Source organism: Rhodnius prolixus, unplaced genomic scaffold, assembly GCF_049639745.1.
Source record: "Rhodnius prolixus isolate KJV_2025 unplaced genomic scaffold, Rpr scaffold_8, whole genome shotgun sequence".
Lineage (NCBI taxonomy): Eukaryota > Metazoa > Arthropoda > Insecta > Hemiptera > Reduviidae > Rhodnius > Rhodnius prolixus.
The window spans coordinates 34,978,228-34,984,227 of NW_027411593.1; the positions used below are offsets into that span (position 1 = coordinate 34,978,228).

Consider the following 6,000-nt stretch of genomic DNA (forward strand, 5'->3'; position numbering starts at 1 on the left):
TCATTTACAAAAAGTTGTGTAACACCATTATCAAAATCGTACTGACAAAAATTTATGTTTACAAAACATTACCATCATTTTATCACACAATAACATTGTTAAGTGATTTGTAATCAAATAGGGTAATTCCAAATTAGATATTTATTTCAAAGTGATTTAACACCTGTAATTTACTCGCTGCAGTCCAGTATTCCTCACCAGAACGTGAGCAGTCAATTAACTGTGGAAACTATAAGATCGTTTTACTCATGCATGATGCATTGTATTTCTTTTAATGCACTAAGATGGAGTTATCACGATTACTCAACACCCTGACGCTCCCTAAAAACATTGTATTCAGAAAAATACAAAAAATGCTCTTGTTTACGTTCAGTCGCACTATTTTCTCTTAATATAATTTGAGAAATTACATTTTCTTATAATTCGTACTAAAAATATAATTTCTCCAATATTATATATATATGCACTAATTCCAAATCAGTTAGAATCTTACGTTTATAAAAATCAATTTGCATAAACTATATAAGTTCATTACAAAACAGTGATACAGCTGCAGGAAATGGGGCTTTCCCTGAATCCTTCCAAAATATTTATCTTCCCTGAGAAATATTTCCATACTAAAGTTACATTATCACTTTAGGTGACTGTCCGAAAGAGACAATTTAAGGGTTAGTTCCTAATTGATTTGAAAAGATATTTTAAAGAGAACGATAGATTTCGAGTTAATCAGTACAAAAGTTCAGGGTAAAATAAGGGTTCAGGTTTTGCATGGGGTATGGATAGAGAAGTCTAGGCCCCTGGGCCACAAAGAGCCCATCTTGAATACTGAAGTGACGGGTCGGATATAATGTTACGTCCAAATTCAAATGTTCGCTAAATGCACTTTTTACAAACTTCAAGCATCAACAAACTGCACAATTACAGATATATACAATTAATATTTTATTCCCCGTTTCGAGCGTTAAGCGAAAGTAAAAAGTAATGCGTTTTTATTTTTTATTTTTTGTATGAATTTCAATCAGACGAAGCCTAAAGTTATTTTGAAAAAGTTGGAGAAAATTCGTATTTCGTTCAACAATTTTTTACATAAACAGAATTTTAGACTCATAAATTAGTTCTCTTAAAACTGTACAAGTTTATCCACAAAGTTCAGTGACACATTGTTCAATTACGTATTAAAATTCTTTTAAACTAAATTTTGTTAATAAAGTAATTTTAAAAATAAAAGCAAAAAACCCGAAGAGTGGTAACGAGGGAAATCCCTTTGTACAAGGGAATGACGTAAAACTCTAAACTATAATTAGAATACCTGGTCAAAATAGCTTCAGAAAAAAAAGTAATTGTGTAGCCTAGTGGTAATATAGAAAATAAAGCAACATTATTTTTCCACTTCGAAATAAACCGAATCAACTTTACATTTTACATGCATAATTCATAGCTGGAAATACAATTTTAGAAAAAGAAGATAAAAAAACAAAAGCAAGATGCTACAATTGCATGCGATGTAATTACGGACCGGCCAAGTTCTTGTTAGACCACAGGCTCCTTAAAGCCTGTAAAGATCAGTAAGCTATAAGAGTCACAGGAGAAAATCTTAGGGAAGGATGCGCTTGTGAGATCTATCAACATTAACCAAAAAGCTGATCTCTTCCCTCTGAATAGTTTAGATATTTGTGTTGTTGGTAATTTGGAAGTATTGGGTCATTCTTACGATAAGTAAAGCACAACAACTTAAATAGAAGCTAAACTCTAAAATTGGAATATTAAGTTCAACAACTTTCATTCGAAATATATTTTTCATTTTTTTTTAGCATTGCCGTTTCCCTCAAAATATCCCAATGAAGATTAAACGATTTTACTGATTAATCAAATCGTCATTACTTATAACTTTGCTTATAGCCTTTAATCGACATTCTTACTTATTTAGCCAGTCAATAACTGAACAAGAATGTAACTGATTCATAACATCTATATTTTTACAAAATATTATTTACTTATATTGCAAAAGCGCTTGTAAACATTTCTAGAGCCAGTTAAACAGTCCATCTCTTTTGTGCAACACCGATTTGTTTACCAGAACCGTATGTTTGAAATTCTCGCGTTTTCAAGATCACTCTCTCGCATAACGGGTTAGAAGCTTTTGCTTGATTTTTGCCAATAAAATCTGCAAACTTGCTAGAATACATATCACAGAATAGATAAACATAGAAATATTAAATAGCATGATAGAATTTAACATGTTTGTTGGCTTGTTTTAGGTCAGTTCCTTAAACCATGGAGGTTTCCTATCTTTTTAAGGTGCGTTCACCTTGGTACTTATATCTGAAAACTTATATTCTACTTGTCATTCATGACATGACGGTTCAAAAGACATTACACATTCGCTGAGGGGAGGTTAATGTTGATATTATTTGCAGAACTGATCCGTAGAATTAACAATAACAAGTTGGAAAATGATTTCTTGTTAATCGTTACACCTAAGTTTCTAAACTTTATTTCTGGTCATAATATTTAAATCATGATTTTAATTCCAAAATTATTAATCCTATCTCATGTAAAAACCCTGGTCTTTAAAAAATTCAAAAAAGCTTAATGCCTTAAATGTACTGAAAAACTTGTTTACATTGAATGACTTCTAAGCCTGCGCTTTTTTAAACTAATAAGTGTTGTAAAATTTTCTTTTTTACTTTCATTGGTGTGTAATATTAATTAAAGAATGTCTATTTATCAGTAATTTCTAATATCTTCCCTGTAAAATACCCAAAACAATAATAATAATAATAAATTTCCATAACTGGCTTGGAGACTTTAACGAATTCAATAATGATTCAATACAACACTTAAACATAAGTTTTATTATAAATATGATGATTTTTTTTATTTTAATAGTACTGCATTCTTTTGTTTATTTCATTTCAATTAAAAAAAAAAAGGAAACTTTACAGCGATAAGAAAATAAGATTAATGATAGATACTAAATTTACTTACAGAAATAAATGATTAAATGATGGTTCTAAACGCTGGATCAGGAACTACGTCAAGCAGAAGATCATCCTGAGTTCAAGAGGTGTTCATGAAAAAAAAAATTGAGTTCTTCTGGATTAAAGAAGGCACTGTGGTACTACTCTAAAGAGGAATGCACGTCCCACACGGTTGCCGAACTGCTAGTAGAGTATTTCCACTACCCCGTGTTCTTCGGAGAGCACTTTCCCCCACCTGTCTCCAAATCTACACACATGCACACTCATACAAGCCCACATGGGCGACCCTCCAGTCTGATCGCTCTAAGAAAGACATCTCCTGCTGACCCACATATTATGTGGCGTATGGCACTTTCACCAAACAAGATAAGACAATTGATGTGTACCCCTCTAATCGTCTTTAATTACACCAAAAGTAAATACAAAAAAATGAACGCTCTTAGCTATTTTTGGTTTTAATACACTTCTAGGAGTAATTTTTAAAAATCCAGCCATAGTTATTTAGAAAAGATCTAAAATTTCGTACTGAACAGTTTGGTACTTGCTGATAATTAGCAATTCAATTATTTTAAAACTTCATTAACTTTCAATAATATCCGCCAAGAGAACAACAATGGCGTTTAATTTTTGATAATTAATTGAGAGTCTCTGATTTAAAAAAAAAGTTTATCATTAATCGTACAGCCAAAAAGTTGTTAGAAATTCTTGTTCCACTTGTAACCAAACAGTGTTGTGTCAGTAAATGTTCAACTCCGGCTAGCTTCATGTTGTTACAGAAAATAATTAAAAGACTTCAGGGTCAAGAAAGCTTATAGTCTCGTTCGAGAATTGGCTACTTGGATTTTCATAGTACTTAGCCATAACGGTAATATTTTCTGTATTTTTCACAGAAATTTTCAAACCCTCTCTTCAAGAAAATTATTGCAACAGCTACAACTTGATTGGATCATATTTTCGTGGAATCATAATGGACAGTCTTCATTCCTTATACCATCTAATGGGCGCAGAAGCACTACGGTGCCTTCAACATTCATCTTTCTTCTGTCTTCTGCCTTCTACTCTGATTCATAGGCCAATGTAGCTTTTTTCCTAATCCTGGCAAAGATTCTGAATCCCTAAAGTTAGTTTTTTCAGACTCTTTATGACTGAACACCTATTCTCTTCTTAAATAGTTGAGAAGATATTGAGAGTTGAAATTTTTTTGGGTCATAGTTTTGCTGTGAAATGGGGCCCACAGTAAACAACAGATTATTCGTATGAAACTTTCTGCTCATGCACACACTGTTTTACTGAGTTGTATGCTATAGTTTTCTTGAGGACAGATCCATTAGTTGAGAAGATATTGAGAGTTGAAATTTTTTTTGGGTCATGGTTTTGCTGTGAAATGGGGCCCACAGTAAACAACAGATTATCCGTATGAAAATTTCTGCTCATACATACACAGTTTTACTGAGTTGTATGCTATAGTTTTCTTGAGTACAGATTCATTACTTGAGAAGATATTGAGAATTGAAATTTTTTTGGGTCATGGTTTTGCTGTGAAATGGGGCCCTTATAACTCCCACAGTAAACAACAGATTATTCGTATGAAACTTTGTAATCTCACGCACTCTGTTTTACTGAGTACTATGCTATTGTTTTCTCGAGGACAGATCCATTAGTTGAGAAGATATTTAGAGTTGAAATTTTTTTTGGGTCATGGTTTTGCTGTGAAATGGGGCCCACAGTAAACAACAGATTATTCGTATGAAACTTTGTAATCATACACACTCTGTTTTACTGAGTAGTATGCTATAGTTTTCTTGAGGACAGATCCATTAGCTGAGAAGATATTGAGAGTTGAAATTTTTTTGGGTCATTGTTTTGCTGTGAAATGGGGCCCTTATATTTCCCACAGTAAACAACTGATTATTCGTATGATATTTTCTGCTTTTGCACACTCCGTTTTACTGGGTACTATGCTATAGTTTTCTTGAGGACAGATCCATTAGCTGAGAAGATATTGAGAGTTGAAATTTTTTTGGGTCATGATTTTGGTGTGAAATGGGGCCCTTATAATGCCCACAGTAAACAACTGATTATTCGTATGAAATTTTCTGCTCTTACACACTCCGTTTTACTGAGTAGCACGCTGTAGTTTTCTTGATAACAGATCCATTAGTTGAGAAGATATTGAGAGTTGAATTTTTCTTGGGTCATGGTTTTGTTGTGAAATGGGGCCCACAGTAAATCAACAGATTATTCGTATGAAACTTTGTGATCTCACGCACTCTGTTATACTGAGTACTATGCTATAGTTTTCTTGAGGACAGATCCATTAGTTGAGAAGATATTGAGAGTTGAAATTTTTCGGGGTCATGGTTTTGCTGTGAAATGGGGCCCACAGTAAACAACAGATTATTCGTATGAAACTTTCTGCTCAAACACACACTGTTTTACTGAGTTGTATGCTATAGTTTTCTTGAGTACAGATCCATTACTTGAGAAGATATTGAGAGCTGAAATTTTTTTGGGTCATGGTTTTGCTGTGAAATGGGGCCCTTATAACTCCCCCAGTAAACAACAGATTATTCGTATGAAACTTTGTGATCTTACACACTTTGTTTTACTGAGTAGTATGCTATAGTTTTCTTGAGGACAGATCCATTAGTTGAGAAGATATTGAGAGTTGAAATTTTTTTGGGTCATGGTTTAGCTGTGAAAGGGGGCCCTTATATTTCCCACAGTAAACAACTGATTATTCGAATGATGTTTTTTGTTCTTGCACACTCCGTTGTACTGAGTAGCACGTTATAGTTTTCTTGAGGACAGATCCATTAGTTGAGAAGATATTGAGAGTTGAAATTTTTCTGGGTCATAGTTTTGCTGTGAAATGGGGCCCACAGTAAACAACAGATTATTCGTATGAAACTTTCTGCTCATACACACACTGTTTTACTGAGTTGTATGCTATAGTTTTCTTGAGTACAGATCCATTACTTGAGAAGATATTGAGAGCTGAAATTTTTTTGGGTCATGG

The 6,000-nt window shown here is 33.1% G+C and overlaps 1 protein-coding gene across 1 annotated transcript in view; it reads right to left on the reverse strand.

Moving 5' to 3' along the window:
- The window catches only part of LOC141451308 (uncharacterized), a 40,453-nt gene extending 37,270 nt beyond the window's left edge, over window positions 1-3,183 (reverse strand). Inside the window, exon 1 of the mRNA XM_074122580.1 lies at window positions 2,989-3,183. The gene's annotated coding sequence lies outside the window, so the exon portion shown is untranslated. The remainder of the gene's footprint in view (window positions 1-2,988) is intronic.
- Window positions 3,184-6,000: the final 2,817 nt, after the last annotated feature.